This window comes from Alligator mississippiensis, chromosome 4 (assembly GCF_030867095.1).
Source record: "Alligator mississippiensis isolate rAllMis1 chromosome 4, rAllMis1, whole genome shotgun sequence".
Taxonomy (NCBI): Eukaryota; Metazoa; Chordata; order Crocodylia; family Alligatoridae; genus Alligator; species Alligator mississippiensis.
In genome coordinates, this window is record NC_081827.1 from 191,396,862 (window position 1) to 191,423,188 (window position 26,327).

Genomic DNA, 26,327 nt, shown 5'->3' on the forward strand with positions numbered 1-26,327 from the left:
GGAAGGAAGGAAGGAAGGGACACATTCAGTTTTGCTGTTTGTGATGTAACTCCCTTAGAAGCCTGTGTATTAAATTCAGCAAAGAATGTAAATTGCATGCTTGCAGTTGGAAAATGGGTGTAGCTGGTAAAATGTAGCAAAAGTAATCTGAGATTAAGTGAGTGTGCAAAATTGCTCTTGGTGAATATCCACTGGCCTTGCTAGGTTTTTAGCACCTTTGAAAGATCAGTCCTTATGTATATAAAGTCTCAGACATCTAAAGTTAGAACCACAGACTTCTAAAGTTAGGGAAACCTTAGAAACATGGTTAAATATATCTGGTGACCCAGGGTAATATCTCATCTGAAATAGATAACAAGTGGACCTCCTACCTGATTACTAGATGGCTTAAAGAAAAGCAAGGCAGGGTAGTACAGTGGTCAGGATGTTAACCCTGATATACATCTGGAAAACAAAGATAGAAGTATTTTTCTACTTCACTGGGGTGTTTGAGATGCTCAGATAGTATGATAATGGGAGACACATAAGTACCTTAGATTGTTAATTCCCTATACCATTTAACTAACTATGGACATCTGATGCCTTTAACCTACTTAGGTCCCATCTATATCACTACTAAATATTTCATGAACCTAGGCTGGGACCTGGTTACTGATCTAGTTGTAAACAGTGCATTGTAAGTGGGTTCATGTCACACAGCCCTGGTAGGGTTCTTTTAGCCAGATGCTCACCAGGCTGTGCTGAGGGTGCCCCATATTTTGGACATGCGCATTCTTAGACTTCCTCTTATCTGAGCAGGGTGCAGCACTGCCTGTTTCCTTGACACTTCTGTCATGTTGCAGGCACAGGCCTTCTTCTGTTACCCCTTCAGAGAAATGAGACCGCATGGCTCAACTGCCGTTACGTCCTGAAGATCTGTGCTGACATCCCAGCAGCTCAGCACAGCTCTTCCTAGAGTTCCACCTTGTGAGAGCGCTACGTTTAGAGTTAAAATCTGCAGGGGCAGAAGATAGCTGGAAGGAACAGATCCATAGACAGGCTTTGCAAAGGTTCCTGAATAGAATTATTTGTTTTATTTAGCACACAATGCACAGCTCCAGAGAAAATAATAGAACCATATATGCTTATCCTTGCCTTGGCTTCCTCACCACTCTGGAATCTTCTCTGGATTAAAGTCAGAGTCACATAAAGAGTCCAAGATTCTTCTCCTGATGGTAATGGCTTCATCTTCCCATGGAGAAATTTGGAGTGTCTCCATCTCTGTCCAGGACAGCTTTCTTTTAACCTTGGCTTGCCTTACTGTTAAACAATACAGTTCTGCTACAAAAGCACGCTCCTTTCTTCATATCTTCTGCTCCAAAGCCTCCCATAGGTCTCTAGAAGCCCAAGCTTTTTGCTTTCTTCTGACTCCCCCACCCCCACCTTGTTTTAAAACAAAACAAAACAAAACAAAATCCAGCTTTGTCACGTCTGTTCCTTTGTCGTCTTTAAGGAGTTTCCATACTTTCCTCTATACTTCTTCGACTTTATGCTCATCTGTTATCCCAAAGTATTTCCAGTGATTGGGAAACCATTTAAATTAAACAATAGTCCCTGGTAGGAGAATGCAACAAAGTCCCTGCCAATTCATGATGGAGTTGCATACTGTGTTGCACTATCCTTACTTCAACCAGAAACCATACATTTATGGAGACAGTTTTCCCCAAATTGTCCTTGTTCTGAAAGAACATGGACATGTGAGCTAAGCATTGCAGAAGAGAGCTCCTGAAATCACCTGTTCTCTTTTAAGTATGCTTTTGGATTTCATTTACCCATGTGAGACCAATGATATACATGCCAATCCTCTTGTAAGCCAGCGCAGGGTTTAATCATGTGGGAGTACCATGCCGATGTACCACCCTCTTCCAGTTCCTGTTGACTCTTAAGCAAACTCATATCTCCTATTTGGTAGAATGGGTCTCCTCAAATGTGATTTTGCATTAAGGTCCAATACAAGCAGAAGCAGCAGCAACAGCAGCAGCAGCAAAAGGGATATTCATCAACGATGTATTCCCATTAAAACTTACACTTTAGACTTCGCTTCTTAAAAGGTGAACTTTTGGCCTTTTTATATCTTCTAGGGGAAAAGCAGAAGTTAATAGAACTTGCTAAAGAAAGCAAACGAGGTGGTAATGTACCACCTCCCTGTTATTTATTAATCTGCTCTCATTAAGTGTTAACTTGTCAAATTAGCAATATATTGTAAGGACAGCTAAAAGGGGCTGGAAAAGTCTGAAAACCAAACACAGGAACAGTGAGTGGGATTCTTTTATTGAAATCATTAACTGGTTTGTAGCTAAATCCCATGTTGTCATAGCTGGTTCAAATTAAGCTAGCAAAGTTGTCATCTATCCTTTTCTCTCTCTCTCTCTCTCTCTTGTTCCTCATTTGTTGCTCTTAGGACTAACTGAAAGCTTTAATAGATTTATTTGAATCCGTATCCATATAAGACATATTTCTGTATCTGACTACTTTACTGAGCAGTAGGTAAAATGTGACTATTTTCTACAGTCCTGATTCCACCAAATGCATGCTTAATATGTGCCTGTTCAGGAAAATAGATGAGCTATTGAACATTATATATTTCAGTGGCACTTAAACCTTTGTTCAAAGTTAAGCCTGTACATAAGCGATTTCCTGAGTAGGGATGCTTTCCTGAATCAGGACTTCAATGACATATCTATCACCCTTATTTTCCCTTTATTAGAAAAAACTAATTAGACTGTCTGATGTAGAGAATGGGCTTTCAAGAGACCACATGTAATGATATGAGGAACAATGACATGAGGGTGGCAAAGGGATACAATCATTTTGTGGTTTTAATTATGAGCACAAGTCATAGTAAATGTGCATCGTGCTTCTAGATTTGTGTCTTACCACTTTTTAAGCACTGAAGACAGTTAAGTTAAATATATGAAAGATCATTGAAACAAAGTTAAAATCAATGGCTGAATTCTCATCTGCACAGATGCATAAGCCCCTTTTGATCCAAGCAAAGGGGCTGGATTAAGCTGTATTAACTTGAACATCTCTTGCTTTGCTATCCAACTATCTGCTACTTTCTTGACACACCCTGTGTAGGTGTGGGAGCACCTGAGACTTAGGGAGAAACAAATGTTATATCAGAGCATTATAGTCTTCCCTTTTAAGGTGATTTACCAGCAGGGGCTGAATTGTGGGTTGGCAAGAGGTGCAATGGATTATGCATCTGACTATAGATTGGGAGACTGAAAGTTTGACTCTTGCCTGGCTTGTCATAAGTAAAATGAAAAGGGTAGGCTAGCTAAAACTACCAGTAGGTGCATTAGCAATGCATAGGGGGTGCATGCGGGTGCATGTGCACCCCATGAGATTGGCTGGAAACCCAGCTGTGAAACTGGAAGTGCCAGTGGAAGTACACTTCTGGTTTGTCCACTGGCTCAGCGATCAGCTGCTGCCCCCCCCCCCCGTTGTTCCCCCGTTGGTGATCTGGTACCCCTGCAGACTTGGGAGGCACCAGTCACCCATGAGTAGGTGAACATATTTTTTTTAAGTTCATTACGGAGGCACAAAAAGGAATTGGTGAGGTTTTATTCACCAAGGCACCCCTGGGGGTTACAAGAAATAATGGCCACAAGCTAGCAGAGAGCAGATTTAGACTAGACGTTAGGAAGAACTTCTTCGCAGTTAGAGTGGCCAAGGTCTGGAATGGGCTCCCAAGGGTGGTGGTGCTCTCCCCTACCCTGGGGGTCTTCAAGAGGAGGTTAGATAAGCATCTAGCTGGGGTCATCTGAACCCAGCACTCTTTCCTGCCTATGCAGGGGTACGGATTCGATGATCTATTGAGGTCCCTTCCGACCCTAGCAACTATGAATCTATGAATCTATGGTTGAATATGTGAAAGCAAATGGTAACTTATTAAGGGTCTTTTGTCAGACTGGCAGGAGGTCTGAATTAGGGTTATGCACAGGGAGCGGTTCTGAGTCTAGTGCAGTTTAACATTTTATTATAATTTATGCCTTTGGTACAAGGACAGACACAATATACAGTACAGTGTATACTGACTGATTTTAGGAACAACATAAAACTAGGAAGAATCGCAAACACTTAAAAAAAATGGATTAAAATACAAAAGGATCTTGATAAAATGGGAGGACTGGGCTATAGACCACAAAATGCAATTCAGCAAAATTAATTGTAGGACGCTACACGTAATAGAGAAGAAAAATGCACAAATACAGAAAGGGGGATAACTGGCTTGACAGTAACGTTCCTAAGAAAGGTCTAAAATGTTTTGGTGGATCCTAATCTCAACATTTGTCAGTGATGTGGTGTTACAAGAAGTGCAAATGCGAAGTGATAATACCACTCTACTAGGTGCTTCTTAGACCCCAACTAAAGTACTGTGTCCAGTTTGGAGCACTGCATTTTAAGAAGGAGGTAGAAAAACAGCAGAAGATCTGGAGCAATGAAGACAGCAATGTGGTTGGAAAGGAAATTCTGTAAGTTGAAGGAGCTATGTATGCTGATTTTGGAGAGAAAGAATTTAAGGGGGTGATTTGATAGCAGTTTTCAAATATTTGAAAGGCTACCATAAAGAAGATGGTGATAAATTGTTTTTTACAGCATGCATGCAGCAAGGCAATTTGGGATCAAATCCCAGGAAAAACTTCTGACCTGTAAGAAGAACAGGACAATGGAATAAGTTGCACAGGGGTGTTGTAGAATCTCCTACTGAAGATTTTCAAGGGGCTGGATAGGCGTCTTTCTGGAGTGGACTGGAACAGTGCATCCTGCACCTGAGCAGTGATTGTACTAGGGAATCCTTGAGGTCTCCTCCAACCCTATGATTTTATAATTTGTGTTATTTCATCAGTGTTGAGGATCTGACCCTTTGGCTAGGTGCTGGGCTTTATAGAAGTCACACTAGATTCACTTGGTTTGTGTAATGGGAGAGTAATTTTCCAGCTCTAACAAATCCTGATCAGCTTTGGGAGCTTTAAGTGTTCAACTTTTGCTTTAAACATTTCAAAGAAGCTTCTTTCACATAAAAAAATGAAGCTATTTATTTAGGATTCTAATGTGATTGGGGGGATTCTTTTTCCTGGCAGCTGATTCCAAGATGAAGCATGAGTGTTGGCCAGTCCCAGAAGGGCTATAAATTCCTGTCTTTATTCCATGCAGGTCCACCTTACTTTTCAGAGGATGGCAGTGAACTGGACTGAGAATTTTTTTTAAAGGATAATAAACCATTTCCTCCTTTTCTGCACATTCAGTTCCCCCATTCATTTCAAATGGCATTTTATGGCCTTTATATTTGAGGCTTGCTTACCTGTGATGGCTAGAAAATGGCTTGTAGGGGAAGACAGAGTAGATATTCATTAGAACAGTGGTCCAGGGCAATGGAAAGGATTAATTGATTTCTAAAAGTTTGTTTGTGGCAGTTTCTTCAAGGCCCACTGTGTCTGACAAAGGCAAACAGCAATCAGACACATAGGCTGGGAAATTGAAGACATGTACCATGCTGTTCCATAACAGAGATAAGGGACTCTGCAGAGTTGGCCAGGTCCCAGTGTCCAGCTGTAGAGACATTGGGATTTACGGTTTTCATAGATGGACCAAATTAGGAGAAACCAGTAAAGCCCAAATTTAGATGTGTGCATATGATAGGCTTGTGAAACAAAGGAATTCGCTGATAGGACAGAATGTGGACACTATGACGACCACAGGGAGACCAATCATAGATTCATAGATTCATAGATGTTAGGGTCGGAAGAGACCTCAATAGATCATCGAGTCTGACCCCCTGCATAGGCAGGAAAGAGTGCTGGGTTCAGATGACCCCAGCTAGATGCATATCCAACCTCCTCTTGAAGACCCCCAGAGTAGAGGAGAGCACCACCTCCCTTGGGAGCCCGTTCCAGACCTTGGCCACTCTGACTGTGAAGAAGTTCTTCCTAATGTCTAGTCTAAATCTGCTCTCTGCTAGCTTGTGGCCATTATTTCTTGTAACCCCCAGGGGCGCCTTGGTGAATAAAACCTCACCAATTCCCTTCTGTGCCCCCGTGATGAACTTATAGGCAGCCACAAGGTCGCCTCTCAACCTTCTCTTGTGGAGGCTGAAAAGGTCCAGGTTCTCTAGTCTCTCATAGGGCTTGGTCTGCAAGCCCTTAACCATACGAGTGGCCCTTCTCTGGACCCTCTCCAGGTTATCCGCATCCCTCTTGAAGTGCGATGCCCAGAATTGCACGCAGTATTCCAACTGCGGTCTGACCAGCGCCCAATAGAGGGGAAGTATCACCTCTTTGGATCTATTTGTCATGCATCTGCTGATGCACGATAAAGTGCCATTAGCTTTTCTGATGGCTTTTCGTCACACTGCCGACTCATGTTCATCTTGGAGTCCACTAGGACTCCAAGATCCCTTTCCACTTCCATGCCACCCAGCAGGTCATTCCCTAGGCAGTAGGTATGCTGGACATTTTTCCTCCCTAGGTGCAGCACTTTGCATTTCTCCTTGTTGAACTGCATTCTGTTGTTTTCTGCCCACTTGTCCAACCTGTCCAGGTCTGCTTGCAGCTGTTCCCTGCCCTCCGGCATGTCCACTTCTCCCCACAGCTTTGTGTCATCCGCAGACTTGGAGAGAGTACACTTCACTCCCTTGTCCAAGTTGCTGATGAAAACATTAAAGAGTATTGGTCCAAGGACTGAGCCCTGCTGGACCCCACTGACCACACCCTTCCAGGTCGAAACCGACCCATCCACCACAACTCTCTGGGTATGACCCTCTAGCCAATTTGCCACCCACCGGACTGTGTAGTCATCCAAGTCACAGCCTCTTAACTTGTTCACCAGTATGGGGTGGGATACCATATCGAAGGCCTTCCTGAAGTCTAAGTATACGACATCCACCCCTACTCCTGTGTCCAGGCGTTTTGTAACCTGGTCATAAAAAGAGACTAGATTTGTCAGGCACGATCTGCCTGCCATGAACCCGTGCTGGTTTCCCCTCAGCATAATTTGTCCTGCCAGGCTCTCGCAAATGTGAGCCTTGATCATTTTTTAAAGACTTTGCCGAGGATGGAGGTGAGACTGACTGGCCTATAGTTGCCCGGGTCCTCCTCCCCTTCTTGAAAATGGGGACCACATTGGCCCTTTTCCAGTCCTCCGGGACTTGGCCTGTGCGCCACAAGCTTTCAAATATTCCCATCAGTGGCTGTGCAATGACGTCGGCCAGTGCCTTCAGTACCCTCGGATGGAGCTCATCCGGGCCTGCCGACTTAAAGGCATCCAGTTCTTCCAAGTGACTCTGCATCATCTCAGGGTCTACGCATGGTAGTCTGGCGCCTTGCTGCTGCCTCTCTACAACCCCAGTGAGAGACTTGTCTTGCCCCTCTCTTAGGAACACTGAGGCAAAGAACTCATTGAGGAGTTCAGCCTTGTCCCCCCTGTCTGTCATCAATTGCTTCTGCCCATTTAGTAGGGGTCCTATTCCTCCCTGGGCCTTCCTTTTACTCCCTATATATCTAAAAAACCATTTCTTGTTATCCTTTACTTGGGTTGCCATCCTCAGCTCCATGGTAGCTTTGGCCTGTCTAACTGCCTCCCTACAAGCGCGAGCAGAGGAGGTATACTCCTCTTTGGTGATCTCTCCCTGTTTCCACTTTGTATGTGCCCCCCTTTTGGCCCGTAGGCTGCCCTGGATTTCTCTGGTCAGCCAAGGAAGCCTCCTGGCCCCTTTCCCTCTTTTTCCTTGCATCGGGATTGTCTCCCTTTGTGCCCGAAGGATCATTTCCTTAAGGCACAGCCACCCTTCTTGGGCTCCCATCACTTCAAAACTCCTCTGCAGTGCGTCCTTGACTAATCACTTGAGTTCATTGAAATCAGCTTTCCTAAAGTCTAGCACTTTCACCCTACTAGTTACCTTACCCACTCAACGTCTTATGAAGAATTCTATTATTAGGTGATCACTGTCCCCCAGATGGCCACTGATCTGTAGGTCCCCTACCATGTCATCCCCTGTTGCCAATACCAGATCCAGTAAGGCATTCCCCGTAGTGGGACCGTGTACCTCCTGTATCAGGTGGAGGTCCTGTACACAGGATAGGAACCTGCGTGAACGGTGGGACTTTGCTGTCTGCATCTCCCAGCAGATGTCTGGGTAGTTTAGGTCCCCCATGACTACCGCCTCTTTAGCTTTTATGGTCTCCGAGAGCTGCCTCAGGAGCCCCGAATCTAGCTCCTCCCCTTGGTGTGGGGGTCTGTAGCAGACCCCTACCACCAAATCTCTTTCTCCTTGCCCCCCGTGTAACCTAACCCACAATCCTTCTACTTCCTCATCCTTCGATTCCGTCTTGATGAAGGTCGATGTATATTGCTGATTGACATAGAGTGCAACCCCTCCCCCTTTCTTCCCCACCCTGTCCTTTCTGTACAGTCTATAACCCTCAATATGTACCACCAAGTTGTGGGACGAATCCCACCAGGTTTCTGTTAGCCCTACTAAGTCATAGGTGCTTTGTGCAAGCAGGAGCGCTAGTTCATCTTGCTTGTTCCCCATGCTCCTAGCATTAGTATATAGGCACTTGAGCCCTGTGACTGGTGCCTTTGCTGCCCCCCCAGCTCCGAATCCCAAGGGGCCCCTTATTTCTTACCTGCTTATTGCTTACCTGTGCTGTACTGCTGGCCGCCCCATGGCTTGCAGGTTCCCAATGTTCTCCTTCTTCAGGCTGGGCTGTCCTTGTGGGTGCCACATGGTTTGGTGGTCCACAGCTTCCCCCACCTTCATCTTCCCCTCCCCCCGATGAGCCTAGTTTAAAGCCCGCCGGAGGAGATCCGCCAATCTAGAAGAGAACACACACTTACCTTTGAGGGACAGGTGAAGCCCGTCCCAACTGAGCATGTCCCTCATTGTGATGTGTGGGTCGTTGTCCAGGAAGCCAAAGCCTGCCTGAGACACCATTGCCGAAGCCGCCAGTTGGTCTCTCTAATGCAGTTCTTATGCCGTCTTCCGCGTCCGTTCACTGGTAGGATGGAAGAGAATACCATCTGTGCACCAAACTCCCTCAGCATGCTGCCCAGAGCACTGTAGTCCGTCATCAGGTGATTGGGGGTTCTCCTGGCCGCATCATTAGTACCCACATGGACTAGGACCATGGGGTAGTAATCGGTGGGCTGAATCATGGCCTGGATTACTTCTGTCACGTCAACAATGCTCAAGAGTGAAGAGTCATCAGAAGGGGAAAAAGAATACAAAAGCAGGGATTTCAGAGCAGCAAAGGGTTCCTGAGAGGGGAACTTGAGGCCACCATGGACACAGGGCACACCACCAGCCAGTCTCACCTATCCCACTGAGGGCAGAGGCTGGGCCTCGGCCTCCGACCTCCAGGCTGCTGACATCTAACATTCAAGAGAGAAACTCAGAGTGAAGTTTGCATTCTAGCCAAATATACCTTAACTCTGTGAACCAGGGGCTGGTAGATATAGAATTTTTTCATTATTCTTATCTGCTATCACTGTGTATCAATAAAATTCACCTATTATCAAATGGAGAGGTCGTGGTTAGTCTGAGGGTTTGGGTCTGCCCAGAACAAGGTATCTGGGTCATAAATCCAGTGCCAACAACCTGGACCACCAATCACTCTTTACTTTTAGAGTAATCCTGTTAAATTTTAGTCAAATGATAAAAATAATTATGGTAGTATTTGGGTGATGTTGTAACTGTGATGGTCCAAGGAAATGTGAGAGGTAAGAAATTTTTATGCATGATTATCTTTTAGTGGACCAGGTATGTAATTGGGAAGGACAGAGACAGGCTTTCAGGTACCATAATACCCGTCCTCAGGTTATGTATGTGGTCTTACCTGAAATCTTAGGAAGACTACTGTAGTACCTGTAAGCTTGTCTTTGTCCTTCCCAACTGTATATTTGGTTTAACCACAAGAATCCTTGCCTCTCAACTATTTCTCCAATGCCCTATTATGTTAGGATGTGTACAAACCCCAACGGGCTTTCCAATTCTATGGAAATTGGGCAACTATATTGACAAAAACACATATATGCCTTCATTGTTCATAAGGAAATATTTCAAAAGGAGTGAAATGGGCAATTATTAAATGATCCAACAAGAGATTTTTCTGATTCACCAATGAAGATGCATAAAATTTGTCCAATATTATCCAATTAACTGAAAAATTAGGAACATTACAGAGGTCCCTAGCTATTCTTAGATGGTTATCTGGCAAGGTTAGGAAATAAGACAGCACCCTTTACTTACAAGAGCACAAAAGAGTAACTTTTCCTACCAGAAAATAGCCTGTATGATATTTTGGTAAACAATTAGTTCATTTATTATGCTCTATGCTTCTAAAAAAGATACTCCTCTGAAATTTGCCTGATGCTCCTAATCTGTATCAGCATTAAAAAGACTGTTATAAAGAAAAATCTGGGGAGGTTTCTGAGAAATAGGAATCTGTCTTCTCAAATATTTTTTAATATTAAAGTGGCTCTTCTGAAAGAGCTAGTTTTAGCCTATTCACTTGCACTAAATTTACAGAGGTTAGACACAGAAGAGACGTTTTGCCTTTTCAGGAGAGATTGTTCTTTCTGAAGTTTTTTCTGAAGCGCTTTTGGCCTCTAAACATTTCTATAATATAAGTGTTAAAAGCTTTTGAGAACATTAAAATAACAAGAATGTAGCTGCCTCTGGCACTGTAATCCACAGAAATTGCAGGTACTCAGTGTCATTCTGGGTCCAATATTCCAAACCTTGAAGGGGAATATGCATGCTGAGCTGCTCATACATACTGTCAGAGAAGGGCTTTCCAGTCAGCTCAGACCATACTATTATTCACTTCCATGTGTAGACCTTTCTCTACCATTTACTCACCCCAGCCTAAGACACAGCAAGTGAAACTCAGTAGTAAGCAAAAGGGAAATGTTTAAACATGCTCTTTGGGGACTTGCAAGAGCTGAATAAGTTGAAAGCTGAAATATTTGTGGTTGTTTTTTCTGTATGTTTGGGAAATACTTTATTGCCTGATGCACCATTGCCCTCTGAAAGGAGAATTAAGTTCTTTCCATTAGTGGTAGCACTGAGGGAGGAAAAAATGTGAAGGTTCTGGTAAGCCTGAAAATAGTGATGATCTATTCCAACATGTTTTCAGCTCTCTCCCCTTTTCAAAACAAGCAGTGGAGACCAGTGGGGCTGTATTTCAGTGACCTCTGTCTATTTTCCCTCCATGCTTGCACTGACTAACACTTTTAGGCAATAACCCAAATATTTATAAACTCTTCTTCCCTGAAAGAGAGTGAAAACTTTTGTTGCTTTGAGAAACATAAAATTGTGTTTTCATGTTTTACTTCATTTCTTTTGTTGTTTCCCACAAAAGTAGAGGGGTTTTCTTTCTTTTTCTTGCAGAGGATATTAAAAATTGTTTAAAGTAAACATAAAGCAAAAGTCATGTTTTAAACAATTCCATATATTGCGGATGGTCCAAACTAAACACAAACCGACAGTGTGGGGTTTTTTCTCTGTTTTTTTTTTTTTTATCATAAAGAGAGTAATTGTTCTTTTCAACTTTCGCTTGGGGCAAATATACTCGCTTTTGAAGCCATACAGAGCAAAATGTCCAATATGAGAGCAGGAGAGAGAGAATAATAGAAAATGAGGGTTGGAAGGGGGTGGTCATCTAGTCCCACCCCATGATCAAACCAGGACCATCCAATTAGGTCGTATCATCCAAGACTTTGTCTAGTCAGGTCTTACAATCCTCTAAGGATGGAGATTCTACAACCTCTCTGGGTAGCCTGTTCCATGCTTTACTACCCTCCTAGTGAGAGATTTTCCCCCCTAATATCTAACCTAACTTCCCTTGCTGCGACTTGAGACCATCACTCCTTGTTCTGTCATCTGCCACCACAGAATAGTCCAGCTCCATTTTCTTTGGAGCCACCCTGCTGGTAGTTGAAGGCTGCTATTAAATCTCCCCTTAGTTGTCTTCTTCAGACTGAATAAGCCCAGTTCTCTCAGCCTCTCCTCAGAAGTTACATGCCCCAGCCCCCTAACCATTTTAATTGCCCTCTGCTGGACTGTCGCTTGTCCACATCATTCTGTAGTGGGGGGCCCAAAACTGGACACAGTACTTCAGATGTGGCCTTACTAGTGCTGAATAAAGGGGAATAATAACTTCCCTCGATCTGCTGACAACAGTCCTACTAATGCAGGCCAGTATGCTATTGACCTTCTTTGCAACAAGGGCATGCTGTTGGCTCATATTCAGCTTCTTGTCCACTGGAACCCCCAAGTCCTTTTCTACAGAGCTGCTGCTTAGCCACTTGGTCCCCAGGCTGTACTGATACATAGGATTGCTCCATCCTAAGTGTACAACTTGCACTTCTCCTTATTGAACCTCATGAGATTTATTTTGGTCCAATTCTCCAATTTATTGAGGTTTCTCTGAACCTTAGCCTTACCTTCCAGTGCATCTACTAATCCCCGCCAGCTTGGTGTCATCTAAAAACTTGCTGAGGGTGTGCTCCATCCCATCTTCCAGATCGTTGATGAAGGTATTGAAAAAACCCAGCCCCAGAACGAACATTTGTCACTTGATACTGGCTGCCAACTAGAAAACAAGTCATTGATAGCTACCCTTTGAGCACAATGTTCCAGCCAGTTGTCTATCCACAGTCCATTCATCCAACCCCATACTTCCTTAGCTTGCTTGCGAGAATGTTACGGGACACTGTATCAAAAGCTTTGCTAAGGTCAAGGTATATCATGTCCACTGCTCTCCCTGCATCCACAGAGCAAGTCATCTTAGAAGGCAATCAGGTTGGCCAGGCATGACTTGCCTTTGGTGAATCCATGCTGACTGTTCCTAATCACCTTCTCCTCCAACTGCCTAGAAATGAATTTCTTTAGGACCTGCTCCATGATTTTTCAGGTGAGGCTGTCTGGTATGTACTTCCCTGGATCTTCCTTCTTCCCTTTCTTAAAGATGGACACCATATTTGCCCTTTTCCAATTGTCTGGGACTTCTCCTGATTGCCATGAGTTTTCAAAGATAATAGCCAAAAGCTCTGCAATCACATCTACCAACTCCTTTATCAGCCTTGGGTGCATCCTGTCTACTCCCATGGACTTGTACACATCCTGTCTTCCTAAATAGTCCTTAAGCTGTTCTTTTGCAAGTTAACTGCTCACCTCCTCCCCAAACTGTGCTGCCAAATGCATTAGTCTGGGAACTGACCTTGCTTGTGAACGCTGAGCTAAACAAGTGCATTGAGTACTTCAGCCTTTCCTGCATCATCTGTCACTATGTTGCCTCCCCTGTTCAGTAAGGGACCCACACGTTCCCTGATCTTTCTTTTATTTGTGACATACCTGTAGAAACCCTTCTTGTTATCTTTCATGTCCCTTGCTAGCTGCAATTCTAATGGTGCTTTAGCCTTCCTGATTTCATCCCTGTATGTCCGAGGAATACTCTTATACTCCTCCATAGTTGTTGCCTCCCCATCATGGACTCTGGGCCTCTCCAGTCCACCTGGTTTCTTCCCTATCCATTTTGATGTTGTCTGCATTCCTTGTGCATCAAAGATTAAATTAGAGGGGCTGATTCTCTTCTTAAAATTGTTTTTTCATTGATTTCCATTAATTTAGTCCTAACATGCATTGAAGTAAGAAGGATCAGACACATGGCTAGGATCAGACATAGTCAGGATCATATAATAATTATTTACTACTAAATATTTGTCAGTACTTAAGTTTATTTTGTTTTAAATGAGTGGTATCAAATAGTTAATAGTTCAGGAGTATATATAAGGAAAAAAATAACTTGTGCTTAATCTAGTATCTTTTGCTACCATAAACCACTGTTATTAGCTGTGTTGGGCATACTTTGTGGTGCTGTTGGTATAACCCAGCATTACGAGGGTTCCAGATTTGTCAGCTCTAATATTGATAATTTTACTCAAATGCAGTCAGTTTATAATTAAATGTATTTTTTCTTTCCAGCTTTCATCCCAGCCCACGGTCTGATTATTTCCATACTATATAGCATCATTGATACTAAGGCTCTGCAGACCTAATTCTACTGTCACTTTCACCTGTGCAGCCACAATATACGTAAGTGGTTATAGCTTTATTGGAATATGTGAGAACCCATTACCTTGAGTGGATGTACATAATTGTAACTGTAATTCATAACCAATATTTAAGGAGGGAATGGTCTCCAGTGCATTCTCTTATCTGTATTGTCTCTACAGTGCTGAAAGAAATATGAAGTAGTATTTTCTTTGCTAAAGTAGACAATGAAATTCATCCCTGCGTAGAAGGCCAGTGCAAGCAAAATAGGACTTTATTTACTATGACAGAGAGACTGATACTATAGAGAGACTGGGCCTATATAGCTCCCATATTCAAATTCCACATATATTTTTCCAAAGAGTTGCCAAAGTGTATGGCACATAGGTGATATGTGTGTGTGTGTGTGTGTGTGTGTGTGTGTGTGTGTGTATACCTTCTGCTTGTGTAATGTGTAACATACAGTACAGAAGATATCAACATTGAGTGATAGGCTATACTGTGATGAAATATTTTTAAAAAGTCTTTGTTACATCCTTTGATATGTCTACATTCACTTGTTTTGGTCACAGTTTTTTGGAAAACCTACATGGTAATACCTCCTAGTATTTTAGTCATAATTTGGTAAATACAATTTGACATGCTTTGTATACTCTTGAGATATTTCATGAAACATACCCATTTAACCTTCATATGTTCCCATGGGGTAATTTCCTACCCTGGGTGCATATTTTGTGCAGTATCTTAAAGTTAATTCATTCTTTAAAAAATTATTTTTAGGACATCGTCACTGGCACCTCAGTGCACAATATCCCCAAAGAACAGCCAGCTTACATGAACAGTTTGCTCTGTGTGGATGAAAAACTGCCCAGGGAAAGGTCATGTTACCCCAGGCATGAATGTGGTTTTCCATATGGGGTAACAACTTACCCCAAGCCCATGTTAACGCATTGGGGTAACTTGTTACCCCAGTGCAATTTCTGTATAAATGACAGACCTAGACCTGGTTGGCCACTTGAGGTGAATGCATCTGGAAGGTCAGCATTAATTCACACCACACTCATGTCTACTTCAGGTATCCATGGTAACTAATGGATGGCCATCCTCCACTCTGCTTTTGGAGAAGATGTGGTAACCCCTTTTGCTAACCATTTTGTTTGCAGGCTGCAAGGTCATCAAAACACCCTGCCCTTTGTCAAATCCCCACCTCCCCCTTTGTCACACCCAAATCCACCTCTACTCTCTTTTCTCATGGCAAAACTCCATCTCACCTGCCCCTTTCATAACATACAAGCTAGTTTGCCCTGCCTGTCTTGGAAGTGAGGACAAGGAGCAAAGGAACAGCAGAGAAGAAATAAAAACATTGTACTGCAATACAGCATACACTATGGAGTCCCCTTCAATGGTAAAGGCTCGACACCCCCATGCCCCTTTTACCTGCTCTCAATAAGCTCCTGCATGTGTGGTTTCCAAACAGCATCCACCCACATTTGGCTTGCCTGCAAAGGGTGGATGCTGGTCTCAGGCTTCTGTATCCAGGAGGAGAGGGAGCTACCTGCGCTGCCATAGGGCAGGGTAGAAATGCTTCTGTGACAGCATAGGTGGACAGGCTTGTCTTTGATTGTTACTTATATGCATTCAGCAGTAATTAATTTTTTCTTTTTTTTTCTGCAGTCCAGGATGAGAGGAAGTGCATGTTCAGGTGCTGCTTCATGTGCTGATTTGATTTGAAGGAGATTTGGCTGCTGAATCTCCAAATCTGAATGGAATCAGAGGACTAATAAAAAGGTCTGAATCAATTCGAAGCTCTCTGAATTAATTCGGAAAAGATTCAGAGAGCGTAGGAGATTCAGGCAGTCCCTACTTGCCCCTGCAGGGAGCTGGACCCAGACTCCATGCTGGTAAGTAGGAGGCAGGGGCTGGAGGAGTGAGGAGGGGACCATGGGAGGACCACCACAAGGCCCCATCCCCTGTCTGCTTCCCCAGCCCCCCCAATTATCCCCCAACCTCCACCCACTTGACCCATGGCTCCCCTGCCTGGCCCCAGCTCCCAGTTCTTTTTTTTTTTTTAAAAAGCCCTGCACTCACCAGGTGCTGCCAGGTGGGAGAGGCAATCTCAGCTGCCCCCCACTGCACCGCGCTGCGTGGGGGGCTCTGTCATGAGCCCTCACCCCCCGTCCACTCCCCCACCCCACCCCCATGGCTGCCCTGCCTGGTCCCAGCTCCCAGTTCTTAAAAAAAAGAAGCCCCGCACTCACCAGATGCTGCAGTGGCCATCGGGGCTTCTGGGGGCTCATGGAAGAGCCCCCCACACAGTGTGGGACAGTGGGGGGCAGTGGGGATCGCACTCCTGCCTGGGAGGAGCCAGTGAGTGTGGGGTTTCTTTTTTCTTTTTTTTTGAAGAGCCGACACTGGGGCCAGGTAGGACAGCCATGGGTGGGGGAGCTGAGAGAGTGGGCAGGGGAGGGGGGCTTGTGACAGAGCCCCCCACACAGCACAGGGCAGTGGGGTGCAGCAGGGATTGCCCCCCCCCACCTGGCAGCAGTCAGTAAGTGCCGGGCTTTATTTTTATAGAGCCAGGAGGCTGTGGCTGGGCGCAGCCATTGACAGGGCTGCGAGGGCAGGCATGGGGTGGGGCCTGTTTGATTCAGAGATTCAGCCAATTTGGCAGCGGCCGAATCTCCAAATCAGATTCGACTGAATGAATTTGGGACAGTGATTTGAATCACTGAATCAAATCGCTGTCCCCTGAATCAGCCGAATATGAAGTGAATACTAGCCACTTCGCACAGGCCTGATATTCCATTCTGAAGCCTGTCTTGCACACGTAACCGGGAATGACAGCAATACATCCACTGATGAAATCTTATCCCGAGGCAGTGAGGGTGCTGGCTTTGTTCCAGACATGGGAGATTGTTTAGAAGACCATGTGTTTACGGAAGCTTTCTCCAGCAGAAGTGATGCTAACACTTCCAGTGGGAAAGGGAAGAGGACCAGCCTGGGGCTGCCATGGAAGACCAAGGAGAGCTACAGCAGGATATGGAGCAGAACCACTGCCACCAACCCCATAAAACATAGCAGATGATGACACCTTCAGAGGAAGGAATGGCAGAGTGTGGGGAAAAAAGTCTTCAGCTATACATCATCAGAGAACAGCCAAGGACATAGTCCATGAAAGTGCTGGGCCAACAAGAGAAAGTAATAAAGACACGGTGGTGGAAATGTTCCACCTGTTTCTCTCACAAGATATCCTGGCTGTTATCATAAGAAAAACAAACAGAAAGGCAGAAAGAAGATTCAGGGAGTGGAATGATAGCCATCCTGAAAATAGAAAGGAGTGGAAAAAGCTGGACAAAACAGAGCTGAAAGCCTACATTGGCCTCCTACTGCTGAGTGGTCTATACCATGGTGGTCACGAGGCACTGGAGGAGTTGTGGGACCAACACACCAGGTGTCCTTGCTTCCATGCCACTATGAGTTTAAAACAATTCTGTCAAATCACCAACTACCTAAGATTTGACAACAAACTGACACATAAGGAAAGGAGAGCTGTGGACAAGCTTGCTGCCTTCAGAGATATTTGGACACAATTTGTGGAGCTGCTCAGGAAATTGTATATTCCAGGAATACACCTGACCGTTGATGAGCAGCTCATTACATTCAGGGGTCACTGTCCCCTCAGACAGTATATGCCCAGCAAGCCTGACAGATATGGCTTGAAAATCTGGTAGTGCTATGATGCAGCAACATCATTCCCCCTGTTTGGAGGCATCTACCTAGGCAAGCAACCAGAAGCTACATGCTAAGGCAATCTTTGTACCCAGGTAGTTGAAAAACTGGTTCATTCCTGGTGCAAGATGGGAAGGAATATTGTGGGTGACAATTTCTTCATAGGTACTGACCTGGCAGAAAGACTGCTACAGCAGGACTTGACCTTTGTAGGTATCATTCGGAAAAACAAGGCTGATATCCCCAACGAAATGCAAGCAAATCGAAGAAGGGAAACTTTTTCATCCATTTTTGCTTTTGATTGGGAACTCACCCTACTTTCCTATGTTCCAAAGAAGTCCAAAGTTGTGCTGTTGCTGTCAAACATGCACCATGACCTGTCAGTGGGTGGAGAGCAAAGAAAGCCAGACATTATCCATGACTACAATAAAAACAAGGGTGGGGTGGATAACCTTGACCACTAAATCTGTTTGACCACCTGCAGACAGAAAATCAACAGGTGGCCAATGTCACTGTTTTTCAATATGCTGGATGTGGCTGCCATTGCCAGCCTCATCATTTGGCTAGACCACAATGCAAACTGGCACCAAAGATCATATTTAAGAAGACTGCACTTTTCTTTGCAGGAGCTTGGAGAACAGTCCATCGACAGACAAATAAAATGAAGAATGATGGATACAAGTAATCTGTCTAAGTCCATCAAGTTTGGTATGATTGCCCTAAATTACAAATTACCACAATGCACCCCAGTAGAACCTTCTGCAAGCATGAGTGGATGTTGTGCTTTTTGTCCGAGGACAGATGACTGCAAAATGCAGAAGTGATGCGAAGATTGTAAGTGATTTGCTTGTGTGCACCACAGTACATCACTGTTGCTTTGTGAAGAATGCAATACTTAGTTAAAACAGTTAGGAAATGTTTTTGGAAGTAATTATTAGTTTGAAAACAGTGTGAATTTCAAACTTAGCAAATTGTTTATTCACATTTTGAAACTTGAAAAAATGTTAAAATTTTGTTCATAGTTCTAGTTAAATAACATTTTGGGTTCAAATCCTCATAAATACTCTTTCAAACAATCAATATGTTTAATACCTAGTTTTTGGTACGTTTATACTCTTGTCACTAGTTCCATTTTGTGCATGCAGGTGGGGTAACAAGTTACCTCATGAGACCAACAATGCTGAATTGCGAGCTAACAAGTTACCCCATGAGAACAACAATGGTTTCATGAGAACAGATGAGGGTTAAGCCAAATTCTCTTTGCCTCCTCTTTGGATAGAATAACATATTCATAGACAGTATCCTTTAAATATGGAGCAAGGTTCTACCATCATATTGACTTACTGTATGCTATATGCTGGTATTTCATGGACTCTATGCAAACGGGAGGAAAATTAACATTAAAGTTAATTTTCAAACTTTCTCATTTTCGGGAGTATTTCAAAGTCCATCTAGACACTTTAGTAGGGATTGTGGTGCCAACTAATTGTGCCCTTTGATCCAAAGCAATCTTTCATTATATTCTGACTGGCTCCTTTCTATCCACTATTGATATAACCCTGTCCGTCCTTAGTTTCTAACAACACTCGTATCCCAGAAAAGAGAGAAAAATTGGCTGTGTCCTCTAGTTTGGTTGGACTTTTGAAGAAAATGGACAGATTGTGCATGCTAAAATGTTTAGAGAGGTGATGCTGAATTTTACCTTAACTCAGTACACTAGGTCTTAGTTATTAAATGAAGAAGCAACTCTGAAGGATTCATCCCTCACAGATGGAGGATGCAAGAGAATGTTAGGAAAAATAAGCAAGTGTCAAGAAACCATTCCCTCTTGGCACAATATCTGGCATTTCATGCTGTGCATTTCATATTTAATAGGAAAGCACCATTGACTATTATTGACTTTGTTTACTGCATTAATGCGAGTGGTCACAGTGCCAAGAAACTTAGATGATTCTTTATGAGTATTAAGTAACTAATTAACTGGGAGGCTTTGTACTTCTCATGAAATAGCCAAGAAAGCTGAGTTGCCTTTAACAAAGTGATACAATATAAAAAATTAACAAATGAATGTTCACATAATTGTAAAAAAAGAAAATAAAAATCTATCAGCCAACATCTAGGACTTCTTTTATAATAGCCTGAGATACAATTTTACTTTGCTATCAGACCTGCCCAAGTAGGAATGTTCATTTGGAGGGCTCTGATATTAATAACAGGCAACTTACCATTTAGCTAGTCAGAAAAGTAAGAGTTACAAAATAAAAAGGTGCTACCATAATTAATTATTTTTGCTCTTTGGTTTTAGTTTTCATCAAGGAAGCTGATGTTCTGGACATGGACATGTGAACAACTTATGGTAAAGTAAGCTACGGTGTAAACTCGTGGTGTGTTAGCTTCTTTAGTGTGCATCTGCCAACCCTGTAATTAGTGTGAGAGTGCCTTATGCTTTCCACAGAATAAGAATGTACACATGGGTGGCTACTCCAGAGTAGCTGAACTGCTCTTAGTTTATACCCTAGCTTACCTCATGTAACTAGTTCATGCGGTCATGCCCAAAGTACTTATAAGACTCTCTTCCCACCCTATTGTATGAGAGCACCTCGCAATCTTTAGCATGAGGTAGGGAAGAATTATCATCAGATAGGAATAAGTTGTACAGGTGGGGAAAAAAAGCAAGAAACCAAGAGGATGTTTGTTCGAACATCAAAAGAGTGAATGCAGAATGTGTATTCATACCTGCCCTAGCAGGCATTTAAGCACTGAATTTAGTTAGTACAAGCAAACAGTATGGACTTCAGCATGAGCTGTGCGAGTCTACCAAGAGCCTGGGGTATATACTCTATTTGTTAAACCCTGCTTGAAGTCCACGCTGCTGAATTGTCACTTGACATAACCCATGCTAACTAGATTAAAGCTAGTGTGGGTGTACTCATCCTGGTACAATCACAGCTTTGATAGCAGTGTAGATGGGATCAGATCTGAGGTGAGGGGGGAGGCAGTAGTATAGACACCACCTTCCCTTCTGCTGCTGCCCCCAGCTGATCTGGGTGCAGGGGAAGCCCCAGAGTTGTTCTTGCCCACTTAAGCCAGGGGCTGTGGGGAGTAGCTGCAGGAGGAGAGGGAGGTGGGCAGGGAGCAGGCACTCGAAGGAGAAACCTGTCCAGCACCACCACTGTCTGGCTGAGACTGGCTCCCTGTGCAGTCACTCCCCACAGCCCCAGGCAGGAGCAGCTCTGCTCTCCACCCACCAATTATCAGCTGGGAACAGTGGTAGCAGTGTCGGCAGGTGGTTGGTCCCCCCAACTTGCGCCTGCTTCCTGTCTAGCTTCCCAGTGTCCTCCACTGACCTGGGGGCTTCAACCACACTGCACACGACCTCTGTCCTCCTATGGTCTGAGGAGCAGTGCGCCACACCACAGCCCCTTCAGTAAATCCTGGATTTGCCCATGAGCGTAGACTCGTGGCTTTTCCAAGGTCATTCAGGAAGTCTACGGTATAGAGGGGAATTCAAACAAGGTCTTCTAGCTACCAACCAGACAACTGGACTGCTCCCTCCTTTGCAAGTCTGGTCAGAAAGCTAGCCAATGAAACATCTTTCAGACAAAGATTCACAGTACAAAGTTCAGATTGGGAAGTGAATGCCTTTAAGATCTGGGATCTGGGGTTTTCACTTGGGTCTTCCTCTAAATTTTGCATAATGGTATACGCCAGAATCTCCTAATCACTGTCTTTAACAACAGCTTGGGAGAAATTTCCATTCACTATTTATGAATGAAATTCATAAAGAGAAGGATTCTGATTCACGTAATGGTAGTTAGATTGAGCTAGTGTTATCGCCATAAATATATTTGATCTAATGGGGTTTAAAAATCTTTTTTGACTAGATGGCGTACCCAAGCTGGAAATAGGAGTGATGTGAACACAGAGTATGAAAAACACTGGAAAGGGAATAGTTACCAAGCTGAAATTTATTAGATTTTTGGTGGGGGCAGTTGCTCTGTTATTTGGAGCTAGCTGCAGAAAAATGCACATCTCTTGCAAGTATCTACCATGCCAAGGGCAATCACTGAGCATTACAGAGTGTATGGTGATTCTCATTTGCTTACTTTGCTAGTGACTCCATTAATTTCATTCATGGAGACGGGTGGCATTTAAGGGAATCAGAATCTGGCTAATCATTAACAGGCCAGCACCAAAGAAGAGAAACCATTTTACAAAATGAGAGCAAGGAAAAGAAAAGAGGGTGAGCTAGAGAAAGGAATATAAAGTAGTGAGCCTTCACACTTTCCTCACTAAAAGAAAGAAACAGATGGGCCAGGCAAAGGCATCAGTATAATTTTTTTCATTTCTCTTTCATTTGCCAGATAGGGATCTGTCAGTTTTCTCTCAGCTCTGGGCTACCCAACCCTAATGTTGCAGGAATAGATATGCGGCCAAGCCAGAGGACCTGCAGTGGGAATAGAAAAACAATGTGCAAATGAGTGTCAGTGTGTAGTGAGCTTATATAATATAGCAGTCATGGAAAGGCTTAAAAGGATACAGACTAGCTATTCAGAGGGGCAAAGAAAGAGTAGGCACTTATGCTACATGTTTTGGTAGTGTTGGAGTGATATTTGTAGCCATGATTGTCCAGGAAATGTGCAAGAGACAAGGATTTTTGTGGTTGATATCTTTTATTGGACTAACTGCATGGGTGGGATAGATTTAGAAAAGCTTTCAAATCCAATGCATTCTTTTTCAGGTCTGAGGGAAATGCAGGCACCATGAAAGTGCTTTTGAAAGCTTTTCTAAGTCTATCCCACCCATGCAGTTAGTCCAATAAAAGATATCACCCACAAGAAAACCATGCCTTTCACATTTATTCTAAAGGTTTTCTGCAAAATGACGCCTCCCACCCCCCCGCTTGCTTCTTGTCAGGAAGTGGAAGAAATATTTGAAGATTCTGTGTGAGCAATGGCTAGTCAGAGGAATCAGATTCTCCAGAGGCTCAAGAAGAGAAAGTTCTATACCCCAATACAGCTTTCCCCCACCAAGCCCCAAACCATAAGTCACAGATAGAAACACAAGGACTAGGAAAGTGCCCGGATCCAGAGAGAGGCTGGCACATCATGGTGTTCTAGAGGAGCAAGGGCAAGGCAGCAGTCCAGTTTCTCTGCTCTGTTATCAAGACTATAAAGTAAAACCTCCCTAGTGTGGGATTTCATTTCTTATTCAATCCAAAGGAGAGCAGCAATGCAGTCTGCTGCTTGTGCTGAGTGCACGTCAGTAGGGGAAGAAGGATGCACACAGTAGCATCTGCTCTAAGAAGTCCCTTGAAAAGTAACCATGCACTAGCGTGGGAGAAACATCTGTGCAGTGTGAAGTAGACATCAGCTCCTTCAGTTCAGGCAGGCTGGGTGGAGGAAGACAAAAGGAGGCAAGATAAATTGAGAATAACTTAGACTCAGGCATCCCTTTGACTGGCTGCAGTGGATGCCTACAAGGCCACAGTGCTCAAGGGAAAAAGCTGTTACATCAAATACCAACCAGAGATCACTTCTTTCTCTAAGCCATGTCTGCAAGGGGTAAATTTTCAGTCAGCAGCCATTTTGCACTCCCTAGCTCAGCACCAGCCAAAAGATCTAGCACTCAGATCTTGAATCTGGAGATAATCCATGGTCCGTGCAACTCTAATACATTAAATATTCAGTAAAATTTATGCCATCTGCATGCAGTTGGAGTGTGGAAAAGATGGGACTTATTTTATGGGAGCTCTTACAGCAGTGGTATCTAGGGTTTGAGAACCTTTGACATAAATACAATGTGTACCAGCTCTGCAATGTGGGCTACTGCCCCAATGTACAGAGTTGTTAAATAGCCACCCTTTTAATACAATTAAGCAAGAAGCCGAGATTTACCATTCTTGGCAGACAACATGCATCATGACACTGCTGTGCAGAATTCAAATTCTTTGCAGCTTAACTTGCTTGCTAAAAGAACAACTAGGATGTGGGCATCCTCTATCAACATTGGGCAGCTGATTTTTATGCGCTATTCCAGAGTTACTCCCACTGATGGCTTGCATGTCTCTGTAACCCTGAGAGCTATGTCAGCAGTAGCATGGCGTAGCTGCCAGCAGGGCCTCCCTGCTGAACAGCTCAAAGGGTGGAGACCAGACTAAGAGGAATACTCTGGTTCTCCAGGTTGGGGGTGGGCATGAGGCCAACAACCTCATATCATGGGGGGGAAAAAAACGAATGTTTTAAAACCAAAACTAAAGTTTGGACAAATGGCTTAAAATAATAGAATAACAGAAAATTAGGGTAGGAAGGCACCTCAGGACATCATCTAGTCTAACCTCTAGCTCAAAGTAGGACTATCCTGAACTAAATCATCCCAGCCAAAACTTTGTTGAACTGGGCCTTAAAAACTTCCAAGGATGGAGATTTCACAACCTCTATAGGTAACCTTTCCAGTGCTTCACCACCCTTCTAGTGAGAACATTTTTCTTAATATCCAACCTAAACTTCCCTTGCTGAAACTTGAGACCATTACTCCTTGTTCTGTCATCTACCACCACTGAGAACAGTCTAACTCAGGGGTGAGCTAAATACGGCCTGCAGACCAAATCTGGCCCTCCAGGCAATTCCATCTGGCCTGTGGGCATCCACCAGTTAATTGTACATCTCCCAGCCCTCACACTTCTCTCCTACCCTGGTGCACAGAAGCGCCTGGCCCAGCCCAGCCCAGCCCAGCCAGCACACAGCGTCTGGGTAGGGCTGCTGCTGCCATTGCTGCAGCCGCTGGGGGACCTGATTAGCTCCCCAGCCTCCAGCAGCTCCTCCTTGTCTCCCTGCTGCAGCACTCACTCTGGGCAGCAGGTAGGGAAGCAGTGGGGTGGGAGGAGCTGTGGCGGAGGCCAGGGGAGGAGTTGCCGTTGGGCAGGGGCAGGGAGCATGGGGCGGGGGCTGACAGGAGCATGGAGCCTGTGCCCCGGGGGAGCACAGAGCTCAGGTGGGAGGGTGTGCTGCCCCCCCTACACACTCCCCCTCCCGTGGCACACAATCTCTGGTGCCAGTGGCAGCAGCAGCAGATGCGGGCACTCAAGGTGCTTTTGGTGCTGCTGCCTGTGGTGTGTGGCTCCTGCCAGAGCTGCACATGGTGGCAAGGAGTGCAGCCAGGCCAGCTCACCTCTATTGCTCAGGGCTCCTCAAGGTGCATGTGCAGCTCCTGGCAGTCATGCGCCACTGGGAGAAGGCCTGCGTGATGGAACTGGCTGCCTTCCCCACCATGTGCAGCTGCCAGGGGGGGTGCTGGAAGTGGCAGGGAGTCCTGCCCTTTGCCTCCATGGCAGCAGCCAGCTCCATAATGCGGGACTTCCCCCAGTGGCACACAAGTGCTGGGAACTGCACATGCATTGCGGGCAGCCCTGTGTGATAGAGATGGACCAGCTTGGTTGTGCTCCTTGTTTCCACATGAACTCTGGCTGGAGTTGTGTACCACTGGGTGGCAGTGCCTGCTTGGGTCATATGTGCTCTAAGCACCCACTGTGTGCTGCTGTCGCTGGGTACTATGGGTGGGAGTGCGTGGGGGGGGTCCCCACAGCCCCCATCCTCCCTCATACCCCTGCAACATACCAGGCACCCCCCAGAGCAATGTGGGGAATGGTGGCCAGGAGGGAGTTTATGGGTTATGTATTAATCCTTCATGGGCTACCAGTTGAACAGCTGTGGTCTAGATCATCACAGACAGATTTCATGATAAATTTATGTTCTGCCTGTTTAAAGTCCCCCATGTTTCTATTGGATATGGATGTTACATTGTTATATGCAGAAATTCTTGTACAATGCTGCTGTATATTTTTGCTAGGATTGGATGAAAGGATAGAACAAGAACGCACACATTCTTGTTCATCTCCTGAATAAAACCCCTTATCTACATTAAAAAGTCCCAGCGGCTTGGAAAAAAATAGGTAGAAAGTTCTTGACTGTAATCATATTCTGCTCTTGGATTCACTGGTCTCTCTATCAGCAATATATGTGCTGAATTAGTTCAGGCAAAATTTCTTAGAGCACAAGTGGAGATTTAAATTTTTAAGATGTCTGGATAATCATGGTCCTTTTGAGAAACTAGAGGAAAACTGAAGTCCCTCAAATTGCTTTTGCAAGAACTTGTTTTTAGCTGTTTGTTTCTCAACCCTGTTCAGTTCCTACAGTTCCCAAACCAGTTATCAATCTTAGTTCATTTATATCAAATCTTACTGCTTAGTGATTTTTATATGATATCTTCCATCATTATTCTGTTACTATTAGACTAATACTAATCTTGCTAATTCTAAACAGTCAGAACTCACAAAGTGGGTTCTCCAAATTCATGAGATTCCCATAAAAATCATGAGATTATAGAAATAATTATTTTAGGTTGCTAAATCTTACCCATTCACTTATAGGAACTGGAATTCTAAGAAAACCATTAAGACCTGAAGATATGGTAAAATCAAGTTGGCAGGACTTGCATA